The sequence below is a fragment of the Aquila chrysaetos genome, chromosome 22, assembly GCF_900496995.4.
Source record: "Aquila chrysaetos chrysaetos chromosome 22, bAquChr1.4, whole genome shotgun sequence".
NCBI lineage: Eukaryota > Metazoa > Chordata > Aves > Accipitriformes > Accipitridae > Aquila > Aquila chrysaetos.
The window spans coordinates 8,972,832-8,989,435 of record NC_044025.1 but is presented as its reverse complement, the minus strand read 5'-3'; the positions used below and the strand labels follow the sequence as shown (position 1 = coordinate 8,989,435).

The following is a 16,604-nucleotide window of genomic DNA, read 5'->3' as shown; positions in this document are numbered from 1 at the left end:
TGTTTCCTGTCTGAGATGTCAGCTTTGATCTTCAGTGCATTTGAACAGTACTTATCTGTAGTTCAGAACTGCCTTTGGGTGAGATTGTCACCCTCGGATGAGGTTGTCACATCAGACAAAGTTGTGTCAGGGCACAACTGTGTGTCTATAATACTGAAGGCTTCTGCTTGCCTTTTTGCCACCCAGACTCTGATGACCCTGAAGGGCTGCACCAGTGCCAGATTTCCTTCTTTTGAGCTTCTGGATGGATTATTTTGTTAACAAAGATTGCTGTGTGACTCTGGAAGATTTTACTTCTATGTCTGTGTTGTTGTATTAAAAAAAATAGGGAAGGAAATTCGTAACTCACCTCTTTGAAATTCTCAAAGGCTTCCAGAAAAGTGCAAAATGTTATACTCCTTGACTATAAATTTCATTTTTTATTACTAAGAATTCTGCTATGTGTTAGGGCACATTCTGTCTATGTGTGTGGCCACTTCTGGTGCCAAAAAAAAATACAAAATAGCCTATTTTTCAATATATATGTCCTCGAGCCATTATTCTGCATCTGACCTACAGTCTGGGTAGAGTTGCTTTGGCTGCAGTGAAGGTTTCACTCTTCTGTTTTACAGCACCTGGAAGAAGGCCAGGCACTGGAGAGAGCAAGGAGGAGTATGAGATACTACTCTGCGTCAGGACAGCCTTAAAACGAATGTCGTGTATTCTCAGCTTTGAGAACTGAATTCCATGGGTTGTAATTGAATCCGCTGTCAGACCCATGGGGCTCAGTTCTTCAGCTTGGATATTTCTGTCTTCACATACACAGGAGATCAAAGAAGCACTTGATCATTCGCTGACTCTTCCGGATGGTGATAGTGGCAAGTAGGAGAGAAAGAATAACTGATGTGAATCATTTTAACAGGGAGGTTTCATTGCAAAGGCCAGGCTCTCTCATGTTAAATAGCTATATAGTGATTGAGTCTTTTCTTAGCTGATAGGCTCTGTGTTGCTGCTCACTGTTTAATTCACTCTGTTCTTTCCTCTCGGTTTTATCAAGGTTACATATAAATCCCTGAGATATTGTTGATTGAATGACGGTCCCCAAATAATGCAAAGTGGTGCAGTGCTCCTAACGGCAGCCATGGTGAGCTGCACTAGACCAGTGAAACCCTGGACCTCCCCAGTCTGAACGCCAAGTTTGCCAACTGATAACCTGCTGTAACCTCCTCTGTCCAGTACCGCTGCTGTACAGTTATTGTTTCTTTTGCTTTGTCTTATGCCAAATACCCATTTTCAGCAAAAAAAAAAATCTTAGTTGTGACTGTAAAGAATATGCATTTGCACCAGCCACCACCACCCTTGCATAAACACTTAGGGAGCTTCTAGTGTAATCAGTAATGGCAATGTGTGTGCTGTGTGAAGGCTCGGCAGCACAAGCATCCCCTTATAGGGGGATTCATTCAAGTCACAGGCTGATTTTTTTTTCTTGGAGGATCTATGTTCAAATTTTTCATTCAGGCATCAGGAAAATTGTATTTGTGGTCTATAAGCATGTAAAGAGTTATCATTACCAATGAGCTTTCCACCTCTTTCCTGCAATAATAACACCTTCCTAAATTACATTTTTCCAACTCAGTAAAGTGGATCATGCACTGATCTTATCCCTATCGTGCAATGCTCTTAAAAGCATAGAAATATTAAAATCCCACAGGTGCAGGAGCAGTGTGTTCAGCTAAGTAGCTTAAAACTGTCATGTGCCTTTTATGCTGAAAATGTATTTACACTAAAAATAATCAGATCTAATCACTGTTGCCTGTGGATACAGATGTACCTTTATACTGATGTGCTTTTCATATAAATTTTTATTGTAGGGGTTGAAGAGCTTCTTTGTGGCTGTCTGAAATGTACCGTGCTCACCTGTCTAGAAATTATAGTTCTTGGAAGAGCTCACCAGTTCCACCAGCTCATGCTGTGGCAATATCCATTAAACAAGAGGGAGAAACGCACAAACAAAGGATGATATTGAAGTTTCATTTTTTTTATTTCATCCCTGTCAGAAAGTGGAAGTGAAATTTGAGGTCAGACTTAGCAAAGTCTGCAAAGGAAGAGAGAGCGACGGAACAGTTTTACAGGATGTCTAATGCAGGCGGCGCGGTGGATATTAGATGGCTGAAGGCGCAAGACTTCATCCACTTCCTTCACTATGAAGTCCAACCTCCAGGCAGCGATGCGGCGGAGAAGATGATGTGTGTACGGTGGTAACCACGCAAGGCCACTGATGAAATCAAGATGGTCTTTGGTACAGGAGTCTTTGCAGTCCCACCTTTTTGAGGGCAGTCCCCAAAATGTGGTGTAAGTAATGCCTTTTTTTTTCTCAAAAGTCTACAACAAATCGTGAACTAATAATAGCACTATTGATGTTATGTCAAATTAAGCTTAAGTAGTTAAAATGTGGAGTGGTGAACAAGTCATCATCATGTAAGTGAGAGAACAGATACAGGGCTGTTGTTGCTCTGATAATGGCTCACGCCTGCGATCGTACTCACAGGAAGGGTGAGGGGGTTCCCCTGCTGGGCCAGAGCTGTACACGTGTACCCCCAGAGTACACTACACTACAAATTCACACACCAGATTACTACACCTTCCATGAACTGCAAATGGGATATCACTACCAAATAGTTGGTAGCTATGTCTGCATGGTGCTGGACCTTCCCCAGTGCCATGAACTGCCTGTGCCTAGGTGAGAGTCATGAAACTTCTGTCTAGCTCTTGAGCTCCAGCTCTCCATGAATGTTGGGCACGCATATAGGAAAACAGTCACACAGCCCATGTGTGATGAAAAAGTAGTTGGTATTTGTCCCCTGAACAAGTATATGTTCTGATCATAGCTGTTCATGTGAAAAATGGGGAAGGAAAAAGCTGTTCCCAGAGTTTGTTATTCTCAAGCCTTTTTTCTCTCAAAGCTGCCTAGGTGTTTTCTGTGTTGTAGAATTGCTGCTGGGTGAGAGAGAACAGATTAAAATGATTAGGCACAGAGCTATTTTGAAAGCAGGAGCAAGCCTGCCTTTCAGCCCCACAGTGACCGACCATTCAGTGTGTTCTTCCTCTGCTACAGGCTACTGTAGTTACTTTTGAACCTTGCTTGCCCTGGATGACAAGGCATCTTCTTTTTGGATGTTCTTGGGATCTTTAAACCAGATAAGTTTTCAAGTCCCAGACTATCCTCCTGACAGTGCTGTGTCTTTCCAGCAGAATAGAAAGTATTTTTAGCATGTGGTTTCAAACCAATGTACCTTCTGTCTGTCTAATTATGCTGCCTGGCAGTATACACGTTTATTCTACTTCATGTAACCAGGGCAGTCCTCAGGATGCCCCAGCTTGCAGCTAACACCCTAGCCAGCCTGCATGGGGATACGTGCCTCTCAGCACACCGAGGTAATGCAGTGTCGCAGTGCTGAAGGTAGAGCGACTCAGTGACTCATTTCGTGATGCTCTGTCAGAAGTACAATGTGTTATGTGTATTAATTGATACAAGTCCTTACTGAATTCACCAGCTTTGTGCACAAGCACCAGAACTGAAAGCATCACAACTCTGATGACTGCATCACTTCTGAAAGATTTTCTCATCTTCTCCTGTTCCCTGACTTACAAAACCGATCTCTTTAATCTGGCCCTCTAAATGTTTCATTTTGGAATGAAATTCTGATTTTTCATTGTACTTTTTTTCCTCTTGGCAGAATCATTGAGGTGAATTCAGCTATATTTGTTAGGGCTGCTATAGATCTGAAACTTGATTTTAGCATTTGCTAAAAAGATAGACCTTCTATGTATCTTTTTCAAGTTGATCTATGCCACCTTCTAGTGCTTACTCACAGATCTTACTTTGTTTATTTTGTTCTGAATAAATCAATGGGCCGCATCCCCCCGGCACAGCTGTGGCAGACCAGCAAGGCTACCTACATTTTGCAGATGAATAAACTGAGACTCCAAACACTTAAAATGGAGAAGCAGCCCTGAATTCTGTTGCATGCTTATTGCTCTTCACTTGTGGCTTTCTGCTTACTATTCACAACAAACAAATGAGGACAAACACCTACACCGTTCTTCTTCTGGTATGAGCGTGCCCCAGTGTCGCCCACTGCCGCTGTTTGTGCGGTTTGCTGCCTCCCCCTCCCTTGGCTGACATTCTGTCCCCACTTCTTGGTCCTTGATCCCTCCCTGCCTCTCTTGGGTCATCTCTTTTGGTTTTTTTTTTGCCTTTTCCCCCTGTATATTGTGGGATTATCTCTCTTTTTTTTTTCTTTTTCTTGCTCTGGGACACTTTTCTCCCTGCTTCCAGATAGTGCTTGAACCTGGTGAAAAAAAGCAAACCTCATTGAGTGCTGGAGGGGCTTGTGCACTACTTCAAAAGCAGAATGGAAACAAATGGTACAACACATGGAGGGGAGCGGACAGAGGCAGACAGAGGGAGAGGAACTGCCGCAGCAGTAACAGGTCTATAGGTCTTCGTGTGTTTTGCATTGCAGTTGAGGTGAGAAAGTGCCCTGTGGCATTAAGCACTGCTCCCTTGCTGCCTCCCACCCATCATCTTCTCCTTAAGCCTCTGCATTTCTTCTTTATACTGTGTGTGCCTTTTCCAGTGAATGCTGATGAGAGACATTAGTGCAGGCTGCAGACAGGTGTTTATTCTCAGCAAATGATCTTAGGCCTTTTCAAATGAGTGGCTGCACTTACACACTCCTGTAGAGATGGCTCTGCGCTTGCTGCCCTTTGGTACGCCAAGACAAGATAGCTGTTGCCGACTGTGGCTCATCTTTTTGGCTAGCGTCCCTTTTTGCTTCCAGGAAAATGATGAGTTTATGTCAGGTTCAGTAATCCTGACGATTGAGAGAAATAGCACTTTAATGCAAGCGTGAGTGTGCATGTGTATATATGGAAACTACAGCTTTGACAAGCCTCTCATCTCCCTTGGAAAAGAAACAGCAGGGCTTAAAAGCTATGGAGTCACAATATGCTGACTAAGGTCACTAGCTTTCAGTGAATCACAATCTGTTTTTTTGGCAGCCCAACCATACAGCAGGTTGTGCTTTTTTGTCTTCTGTTTCTTTCCTTTAAAAAACTCTACCTCAGAAAAGTTAATACCTAAAGATATGCTGGAAGGTCTGTCTCTTTGACATGCACTCAAGTATAGAAATCTCTGTTCACTGGCATCCCTTCCTCACTCTGCTATACTAGCCTATTTTTGCGCTGGCAAAGAGATACTTTTAAAATTTACATTAGGTTGAAGTTATTATGAAAGGTATTTGCTAGGTTGTCTTTCTGGTAGTCATCCTTATTTTCCATTTTCCGACCGCTCACTGCAGACCTGGAGAGGAGTGTTGGGCAAAGCCAGCTGAAGCAGGCTGTGCCATTACCTCACTGAGGCACTGAGATGTTTCTGGCTGCCATTAAGTATCTAGTTTCTAAAATGAGGGACTTTTCTGTGCTAAAGATAGGATTTACACTGTCTCAGCACTTATGGATCATAGAATGGTTTCGGTTGGAAGGGGCCTTAAAGCTCATCTAGTTCCACCCCCCCTGCCATGGGCAGGGACACTTTCCACTAGACCAGGTTGCTCAAAGCCCCATCCAACCTGGCCTGCAACACTTCCTTGAATACTTGGAATTAGTCAAAGAATGTAATTTGTTAGAAGAATCTGCCAAGATAGGATTTTTTAACTTTCATTTTTCTAAATTTTTTTAAGGTTTTCTCTGACTTTCCTCCCCTTTGTTTTCCTTTCTCTTTTACCCTGCAAAAATTTTGTTGTCTACTACCTGTTGAAAAAACTGTCGATTTTGGAACAAACAAACATACAGTCATCCGGCAAGAAAGCTGTTTCATTTCAAGATGTGAAGGAAATTTTTAAATCAGATTTGAAATAAAAATACATTGCCCAGAAGATTTGTCTGTATGGATTGCCTGTAAACTCCGCTGCTGCGCAGCTGATGGCAGAGCACCACAAGCCTTCATGCCAAAGTACCAGGCAGCACTTCCACTGTGCTGTGGCCGTACCTCTTAGAAGCAGGTCATAGATAAATGAACCAATTTGTATAAAAATAACCATCACCGGGATGATTCTTTCAGATTCATAATAGTGTATTAAATAATGATCATTAATTTGTTGTTTAGAAAAAACCCCAAACCCAGCCAAGCATTTCCACTTTCTATAGATAGCAATTCAATTACTATTGCGCTGCAGTTAAATCTCATGGTATTCCTCTCAGAAATTTTATTCTTTATTTATTCTCATTTTATAGACTGGGACACAGGGCATACTTGGCTGAGGACACAAAATGAATCTATTTGAAGTTTTCTAGGAAATTTGCCATAGTTAATATCACTGGTTGAAAGGCTTGAGTATAAGGGAGGCTTTCAGTGTTGTCCGTAGCCAGCCCTCCTCTAGACAGATGCCCACAGTGCAGAAATGTCCATTTTCTGCTTGCACTGTTGCTCAGAAAGTTGCTCTGCCTATTCCTGCCAGGGAGAGATCTTACAGGAGGGGAAAATGCCTCCCCATGCTCACAAATGACTGAACACCACTGGAGGCAGGACCACCTAAATCACAGCCCCACTTCGAAAGCCTCCTGCTAACATTTTACAGCTTCACTTGTTTTTCACATTTCCTCCTTTCTGTGTTTTCCTGTGCAAGCTTAGGCAAGGAAGAGTTTTTCCTGGACACAGAAATCTGTGGCTCTTGTGGCGTTTTTAGGCACATTGCTGCCAATCAACCGGTTCACGCAGAAAGCCCTTCAGAGCAGACCTGAGGCCGCAGCACATCCTTCAGTGCCTGGGCACTTGCACCATGGTAGGGGCTTAGTAGTGGAAATTTTTATCTTTTCCAGCATGAAAACAAAGCTATTCTCTTGACTGAGATCTCACACAGCGCTGACACCATTTGCTGGGGTGCTGCCAAATAACAAAGGGCAATATTTTCTTTAAAAAGCAGAAAGCGTATTAAAGTTTCTAAGCTGTGTTTGTGAAAATCTCGGGGTTGCTTGATTAGGAGCTTGAAGATGGTCAGACTCCTTCCAGCTTCCCCACTTCAACCGTGTTTCTGCGTGATACTGCAGCTGCTCTGATGAAAAACAGTTATTTAAAAATTTGCTTGTAGCTATGGCAACCTTCATGCACTGTATTTCAATTGAAACTCTAAAACAGCAGCAGAAGTTTCTTAATAGGATATTTATGAAGATTTTAGTCTTTGTACATTTTAAAATGGAAATATTCCATTTTTAAAGGGGGGGTATCAAAATCTCATTAATTTTGGAACTGCATTTTTGTTGTGAGAGCTGCTGCTTAGCTCTTTTTTTGTGGGTTTTTTGGTTTTTTTTTTTTTTTTGGTTGGCTTTTTTTTGTTGTTGTTTAAGATTCCTCTGGTTGCTTTAACTCTTCTGAGCCTAAGACCTGGGACACTTTCCAAATGCCTGCTTCTCCTGTCTGTGCCTGGCCTCCCACTCTCTCTAGCAGACTGCTGGTTTTGTAGTGGCATGGTGGAGGGACAGGGCAACCAGTTGTGTCGGGATCAGGCTGGTGGGGCTGGAGCATTGCCAGGGATCTCAGACTTTGCCTTCCTGCAGTAAAGAACCCAGGTGGTTTATTTAGCCCTTTACCCGTGCAGTTGCCAGGTGTCTGCTTGCTCCAGAGAAGCAAATAGGTGTGTTTGCAGTTAGATTATTTAGTACCTCCATGATATTTCAATGTTTCATCTCAAAGGCACAAACTTTCAGGTGTACTCAGTTTGTGTAGGTGCAGTCTGAGTAGGTTTTAACCTCACAGACAACTCAGTTTTCTAGCTGTACCTCAGAAGGGTTAAATTTGCAAAGCTGCTATTTTTCTCTTGTTTTCTTCCCCCTTCTTTTTCTCTGTGCATTCACACCTTCAAAATCATGAGGATAAAATTAAGGAAGCCTTGCTGAGACGTACACTCTGCTGCCCTAAACCCCCTCGAGCCGTGATGATATGTTCTGGTGCCTCCGAAGTGTGGATTAGGTCTAATTAATACTGTTTCTTGATCAATGGTTTTGACACAAATGCATCGAAGGGATTTATGTAATTACAGCTGTAACAGCAAGGGCTTTTTGCTAGGAAGCTCCCAGAGCTGCCGTGGGGAAGTTTGCTCCTAATGATGGGGTTTTTGGCCTCCAGCCACTGTAGGTGCGTGACTACTCCTTCACTCTTGAGGTTTTTTTTTTTTGCCTGGACAGGTTTGAAGCTACTGGTTTGCATGGGAAGATGCCTGAGGTGTGGACGGGTACATTCCTCTGTTAGCACAAGTTTGTATAACTGAGCATTGGCACCTTTTGTCCGTACCAATGGTATTATTCCTGACCCATGAAACATTCATTTTTGGAAATGCCTCACAATAGGTTGTAAATGAGCCAGCTGAGGAGGTGTTATCAAGGTATTCAAAGAGGATTTTTGTGTTTCTTTATTCTAATCCGTAGAAAAAAGAGTGGAATTGATCACATTTCTCACAATACATCTAAGAGAAAACACGTAAGGGATGTGAAACATTCAACACCCTCTAGCCCTCTTATTCTGCATGTTGGATGACTGACATTGTCTCCACCCTCCTCCCAGCACAATGGACATCCAGCGTCTAATCCGTATGCCACGTCTATTGCTGTGATCAGAGGAGACAGGACCAGGACACAGAAGAATATACGCCTATTAGATAGGCAGGGCTCTAGTAGGGGAATTGCACTACTGCAAAAGAGATTAAATTAAATGATGGAACTTTGCAGTCCATTGACTGCGCTAAACCAACTACGCTTTATTCAGGGTTGTGAAGGTCTAATGGAGATTGAAAAAGCTGCCAAAGGGGCTGGAATTATATCTGTATTAGAACGGGAAGTTTCTGGTTCGATAAGAAATTAGAAGGATCAAAGAAAATAAGGCTGGGTGGGATCTTAAGGAATCCTCTAGTCTAGACCATGCAATGTGCTGAGAGGCATTAATAGACATCAAGGAGATGCAGGGCTTGGGTTCAGGGCTGGATCTGGGCTTTAGCAGTTTTATGTTGTAAAATTTCCCTATCACAGTACAACCACTTATCAAAGGATTTGCACAGCCCTGCATGCCTTTGGCATAGAGGTGAACGCACAGGAATGAGGAGAGCTGAGGTGTGCCCGTCCTTTGCTGAGTACCAGCAAGGTCTTTTATAAGCCAGCGCAGCATGAAGGAGGCTGGAGGTATAGAGCTGCAGAGACATCATCCAGTCATGTCTGTCCTCTCTTCCAGTGGATCTTACGCAGAGAATAACTTGGTCAGCCCCGAGATTGAAAGCTCTACTGCCTTTTTTGGAAAGTGCCACGTGCAGCACGCAGACACAGGGCCTCACTGCACTGCCGTCTGTGTGCTGCGGCTATGGCAGGGTCAGTGCCAAACTGTGGATTAAAACAGCATTACCACCATCTACTTCGGGACATATTGTACTGAGACAGTCGTACCATGAGCCAAATCCTTCTGACTTAAGAAAAAAATATTGTCGTCTGTTTGCATAGAGGCATTCAAGAAGCTATAGCATACCTTGTTATGTTTTTCTGGTTTGTTTGTTGATTTTACAGTGAAATTGTCTTCCTTCAGCAGCTGGAGAAAGTGAACACAGTTAGAAGGCCAAAGACAGGGAATGACGCTGGGATGATTTGCTTCAGTAGGATTTGTGCTCTGTGTGAGTTAACTTGTAGCTGGTGCTTAGATTTCATTTTAATGGGAATTTTCTCAGTTACTTTTTAGTATGAGAAGATGGAGATAGATCTAACTCTTTCAGCATTTCAGTGCTTTTAGCTGCAAAACTATAATGGAATGAAAAAAAATGAAAAAATACAATTTGGATAGGAACCAACAATGTTTTGTTCTGCAGTTTCCCACTGAAAAAAAGGAGGAGTTTTTTTCCCCTGCTACTCAAAACACAGAAACAAATTCTATCAACAGCTCAGAACTGGAAGGAATTAACCAAGTAAATACATGAGCTACAACTTATGAAAGCTGTTTTCAAAAACTGTTTGAAGGAACCACTGAATCACTGCACCTCCTCAGCACTCATTGGGTCGTGCTGCTGCTGCCGGAGCAGCTTGTGGCTGCTCACATTGTACCAATGGCCTGGTGGAGCTGCCAGGACAAGCACTTGCAGGGTATCTGACGTTGAAACTAATGTACAAATATTTATAGGAACCTTTAAAAATCTGTCACCCGTCTGGCTTCCTTTATTCAGATACAATGCGATGTTTCCAACATATCTGGTCCTTCTCTAATTTAATAGCTTAAGAGTTTTAAGACCCACTACTCTCCATCATTTCATAGGAGCTTTCCAGCTAAATCTGGTGGATCTGTAACTTTGAAATAAGTCTCTGTAGTTTTCTTAGTTAGCGTTTAAACTTTCCTTACTCCATCCTGGCTAGACACATGGCAAGCTCTGGCCTCATATTTCTACTGTTTGGTTTTACCTTCCTTCAGGGATTTTTCTTTTTCCCCTTAATCTTGCAGCTCGCATCCTCAGGAAAAAAAAAAAGTGCTCTGAACTTCTGGTTGAATAAAACCATCTTGTATAAATCCCTTTTGAGGTCCACGAAATCTTGTGATAAAGCCTAGTTCTCTGATGCAAACTCCTCAAAATTGGCTGAGAAACTGAAAACGTGCATATTTATTTGAGCAGAACAAATATTTATAGGAGCCTTCTAAAATCTGTCTCCTGCCATCTGGCTCTGCTGCTTCAGAGGCACTGGAGCCTTCCCGGCGTGTTTGGCCCTCGCCTCCATGTGCGGGGGGAGCGGGGCAGAGCCGCAGCTAGGCTGGCAAGAATTCAGTGCCTTTTTCATATTTCGGGGCTTTTCCTCCCTTTCCTCAGCCCAGCCAGAAAAGCTGCGAAGCTCCCTTTACCCATTAGAGGGCAGAAATGGAACAGCAAACACCGTGCACAGCGCGGCGGAGGCGGGGGAAGGGGAGCGCCCGCAGCGCCTACCGGCGCCGAGCTCCACGGCCGACCGCGGGGCGGCGGCACCGCTCCGCACCGCTCCGCACCGCTCCGCTCCGCACCGCACCGCTCCCCTCCCACCGCCCCGCACCGCCCCGGCCCCGCAAACCCGGGCGCTGCAAGCGAACCCTGCGTAGTCTGGATTGGGATCCCTGTTAATGCACTCCTAGTTTTTCAAAAAATAAGGCACTCAGTTCCAGAAGGGGAGGGGAAGGTGAAGGGAAAGGGGTACGAGCTGGAGTGTGGGCATCTGGTGAAATGGGTTGCTAAGTGTCTGTCAAGCATTTGGGGGGTGGGGGGGAACAGAGAATGAACCTTTGCCAGTTAATTCTATAGGCAGAAATTGTGAAAGAGAAGGTGTTTTGCCTTAAGAATATTAGTTTTAGCAAAGAATTTACAGGTGGTATTGGAACAAGGGGTAAAGTCAGTAAGGGGGTGTTCTCAGAACCATTACTTCCACTGACTAGCACTGGGTATTTGTCCCACTCCTTTCCTGGACTCTGCAGGAGAAGAAATCCAGTGGTCCCAGGTTTGTTTAATCAAAATAGCTCTGCAGTTGCTTTTGCTTCGGGGATTGTCTGTTTGCACAGAAGATTGCTCATCTGAACCTCAGAAACATTTGCTTCATCTCCTTCCCCCTTCCCTGAAGAAGCCTGGTTTGCAGCAGTGTGTAGCTCCCTTTCGTCAAGCTGCCTGCAGAGCTACTTGGGAAGCCAAACACAGCTCTCCACATTTATTAAAATGCGTTGCTTGCTTTTTGTCAGCAGTGCTGATGTCGGTAAGAACAACAGGGCAACACCTTAATAGGCAAGCCAGGAGCCTGTGTAGTGTTTATCTACCTCACGCACACATGAAGTCTGGATATGGCTCAGCTATTGCATTACAGGCAGTGGTGGTATTAGTTTCGAATGGTGTTGGAATTAAGTACGACCGGGCCTGTGTAGAAGCCTAGATAGCTGCTGAGCTTAATAGTGAACTGCAGAGCCGATTGCCTCCAGGGCTGTAGTCTGAATCCAAACCCAGTGCGGGGCCCTTATGGGTGCAGATCTTTGGGGGCACTATTGTGGCAAAAGAAAGCTTTTAGCTGGCTCAGACTGGCCACAAAGGCTGAAAGACCCTGTCACCGTGGCGGTACGGAGTGCTGTGAGGGCTGGTACTGGGGGTCTGTCACACTCCATCCACACTGATGAAATACAGGAGAAAGAGGCAGCTCTTCAGGTGCTTTGCTAGGAGAGCATATTACAGAAATAGAAACAATTCACCGGGCACTGCCCTCCCGTGGGTAGAGCTGCCTTTCCACAATGCACAGAAGCTCCAAAAATGCTCCTTCTCCACGCACGGGAAAGAGAATACTCTCCTGTGCTGCCAGTGCTGCAGAACTACTCCAATTAGTCAATAGTTTTAAGGTAGAGGTGCTTTTTGGATCTGAAAAGCTATGGCCACTGTCCAAATCATCTAGGTCTTTTTTATGTGAATAAATGTTACAAATATATGACAGAGAGATAAAGAGCCTCACTGAATAGTTGCACAAAGAGGCTGAAGAATAGTGTTGAATTGCTGAAATAAAAATGCATCAGTGGATGTAGACGGATCTCACCTGTGAGAATTGAAGTCCCTTTTGTCTGAATGTCTAGTTGTGACCAACTGGGATTTGCACCCCATCTCAAAAGGTAGAGCCATTTGTTTAAAATTCTTAACCTTCATTTAAGAGTTGCTTCAGTAATGACTCACGGAGGAGACTGCAGTGAATTGAATCACTACTCAAATTGTCTACTGTGTGAAGAATTTAGTTGCAGAAAAACGTTTAGTGAAAAACCTCTAAGGTCTAAGACGATCACAGCCCAAACTGCTGTAACCATTTTAACTTGCTAACTGCTGCAGTCTGGGCTCAGCCTCACTGCTGATGGTATTTTCCACTGCAAGATTGTTCTCCTACATTTCTTTGAATTATGTTGGTATTGCCCAATGTCCAAATATAGAGTAACTCAATGTTTCCATTCAGTGCTTTTGTATGTAAAATGTGTTAATCTGTTCTAAGCAGCAGAGCATCTTCTATAAGCTGATATTTTGGCACCTCCTTTGGTCTGTAGCTATTTCAACTTTCCTGAGCTGTTTGAAGGGGAAATGTGTCCTGGCACAGAAAGCAGAGCTGCAGTGGTCCCACTGCTTAAAGACACTGAGGTATCTTCAGCCAGTGGAACTCTTCCATCAAAGGAGTCCAGGCCTACATGGACATGCTGAAATTGTGGTAGTAATGTTGCAGACACGATTTCCTGTGTCAAAAGGAGCTACTTTGTTCCTAGCAGGTCAAAGACTGGATCAGAAAGGTGAGGACTTTCTGAGGAGGCTGAAGTTTTAGTCTTTAAGGACAACAGCTACTATGGAGAAGCTGGTCCTAAGGATGGCAGGGGCAAGGGGATAAGGTCTAACCAGAGATGTCTGTGAGCAGTCTCAACAGAGGGTATCCAAGATATCGGTGATTCCAATAAGCCATATAGGCAGTCCTGCTCCTCTCTGCACTGTTGAGTAAGCCAGTTCTCAGCTCTCCGCCCAGCAGAGCTCAGCCTCCAGCAGCAGGGCGAACAGCCTCCAACACCTCCATTTGCACCCAAAGAGAGGTGCTGCCTTGGAAGCTGTGCGGGAGGAAGGGAATCGGCAGTCAGCTCTGTCTGCTGTAGGCAGAGCTGCCTCGTACAGCCCATGTCCTTCAACCCTCTCAGCCTGTGCCCGTCGCGGGCTGCGGGAAGGACCTGCGCAAAAGGCAGGGCTGTCTCGCTGTTGTATTTCAGCTTTCCTTGCTCATAATTGACTGAGTGTTAGACATCGAATCTTGATTCAAGCCAGGGAGAGGCTTGCGGCTCCAAAGTAACTAAGTGGAGAGACCAAGCATTTTATGGGAATCTGAGTAACCTGTTGGATGGCAGGGGGGACACAAAACCTCAGTTTCACAGAGTGAGTGATGAAATAATTACATCATAACTGACACAGCTGCTGATTTTAAGGAGGATAAATTTCCCAAGGGCGATACTAAGATGACAAGCTTTCAGCTCTGGTGTGTCATTTACTGCTCTTCCCTGTGTTGATTTTTTATAGTGGTTTCTGTGGAGCAAGTGGCTACTCAGCAAAATTAATGTGGCAGAATGAGACCCTCAGATGGGGTCTGGGATTTCATCACTGAGCTTTTCACATATTTCAAAAAACATATTAATGTTAGGAGAGACCATTTATCAATTACTTAGTAGTTTGCTTCCCAGCCCATACCACAAAATTTCACCCAGGGGTTCTTGGAGTGCTCCCAGGAGTTACTGGCAGAAGCAGCTCCCTGGAGCTAAAGTGGAAGAGACAATTTAATGTGACTAAAGTTTAAAAAAATGCTTCTCTCCTTTCTAATACAAATTATCTGTGATGAATTATCACTCCTCCTAGGGTTAGAAAATAAGCTCAACAACTTATACCTGGCAACATTTAATAGCTGTGCATATGCAGCCTCTTTGCTCTGCGACCCAGGAGAACGGTATCTTAATATTCCTCTTAAAGACTTAGTGTTTGTGTTGGGTTTCCTGTAAATTCATAGTGTTTCATTTGAAGCCAAACTGCAACAAAAACCCACATAACGATTAGGAAGCCTTGCACGTAGATACAGAAAATGCAGTCACAAGATTGCTAAATAGAAATTGCTCTATCTTTAAATGATCATGAGCTGTCAGCTGTTCCTTTGTTCGGATTATTATAGACACACATAAAACATTTGATTGAATGCTCAAGTTTTCACCAGCTAGAATCCAGACGGATGTCTGATAAAATAACAAACACACCCCACTCCACCCCTCCTCAAAATCCCCTTCCTGCTTCGGCTGAATTTCTCCCTGCATTGAAGCCAGTATTTCATGGACTAAATTGGACAAAGCAAGCAAACAATCTCCTTCGCATTGATTTCCAAATCAAATCATTGTTAATCACATCAATATTCCCAGCTGATTCAACAGTCTCGGAGGCCGGCTTTCTGGCTCAAACAAGCTCCTCTGCATGGATGTCATGGAGCCCTCTGTGTGTGCCGCCCAGATTTGCTATTAATTATTGTTGGAAACATCCAGGTCTGATTCTCTCGCCTCTTCTTTCTCCCCCCTTTCCCCTCATGCAGCAAGGAAGAAACAGAAATACCATTCTTCACTTGACGGTGGACTTCTGACCTCTCTCAGTGATGTGAAGGAGGCAGCTGCCTAGTGCTGAAATACAGATCCAGGGCACCACTGGCTTACCTGTAAGCAACCACAATACCTCAGCCACTGGAAAGCGCGGCAGATATTTCAGTGTGGTGAGCTGCTAATTTCTGGGGCTAAACTCTGCTCTTTTGTGGTACAGCTCTGATGGGGGCTGTGACAGCTTAGAGGTATCAGAGCCTGCCTCCTCAGGCTGTACTGATGGTGAGGCAGAAGCCTGCTCCTGCAGACATTTGTCCAAAGGATTAATTTCAAATCCATGTGTATCTCTTTAGGTTCAGTGAGATGCCGCTCATGCTTTAAGCTAAGCAAGTGCCTGTGCTTTGGGAGGATGGCAATCAGGGCAGAAATGGTGGAGCTGCGGTCTGACCATGGCAGGAGCAGCACTGGCATCGGCAGCCGGGTGCTGGAAGGGATGCTGGTGGGAGGAACTCGGAATCAGCTCCTGCCTCCGCAGCAGCTCTGCCCGGAATCAGCTCCTGCCTCCGCAGCAGCTCTGCCCGAGGTCAGGTCTCACCGCAGGTGGTGAACAACTCCTTCCCTCCTTTGCAAAAGAGGGAGCAGAAAAGAAGAAAAGGTGGCAGACTTGAACATGACTGTTTCCAGTGATAACAAGAAACCCCAGCAGTGTGCACACACGCAGGCAAAGCAGCACACACAAACACGCAGAGCACATCACGATCCAGTGTGGAGAAGTCTGTCTGAGACCAGATTAACGGTCAGTCTGAAAAGGAGAGGATGAGCCTCGGAGACTGAAATACCTCCTCCCGGTTAGACACAGCTCACAGAGACTCTGCCTGTGCACACATGGGCACAGCTGGTTGGGAAAGCATATGCTGCCCATTTGACATGTAAGATATTTACCCTGTCAGATAAGCAAGACTTCAGGACTATATCTGTAGCATCTATTAGGAATGGCAAATTAATTAAAAGTATGAACTAATTAACCTCCCTGCTCTCTGCCTCTTCCTTTGCCAGGGCAGTGAGGCTCATCCTGCCGTAAGCCCTGCAGCAGCCTGCGCTGTGTCCCGGGCAGCCTTGGTTTTCCTGATGGCCCGTGTGCTGCTCCCTGTGCATCTGGGGACAGAGGTGCCCTCTGCTTAATGAGGCCACTGACAGTTTGATGATGCTATCTGTAAAAGTGTTCTGCCCTGTGCCTTTACTGAAATTGTCTGTGGACTGGCTATAGTATGGCCTTAAGCGTAGAGTAGATTCACCAGCAGAGGCTGGGATTGGAATGGGGTTTTGAAGGGTCTCTGCCTTAGAAGTGGAAACCCAATGAGTTGAAGAGGGCTCTAGAAAGAGACATGAACTTCTCTTAAGATGGTTGAGCTGACTTTAGGGAATATTGGTGTAACCTACATCCCTTTGAACTATCTAGCAGAGTAGGCTT

The 16,604-nt window shown here is 44.6% G+C and overlaps 1 long non-coding RNA gene across 1 annotated transcript; it reads left to right on the top strand.

Moving 5' to 3' along the window:
- The first annotated feature begins 617 nt into the window (after window positions 1-617).
- LOC115334342 lies at window positions 618-16,158 on the top strand. The gene is made up of 3 exons (XR_003921088.2): window positions 618-2,331; window positions 15,133-15,306; window positions 15,487-16,158. It is a non-coding gene; the product is annotated as an uncharacterized LOC115334342 (long non-coding RNA).
- The last annotated feature ends 446 nt before the right edge of the window (window positions 16,159-16,604 follow it).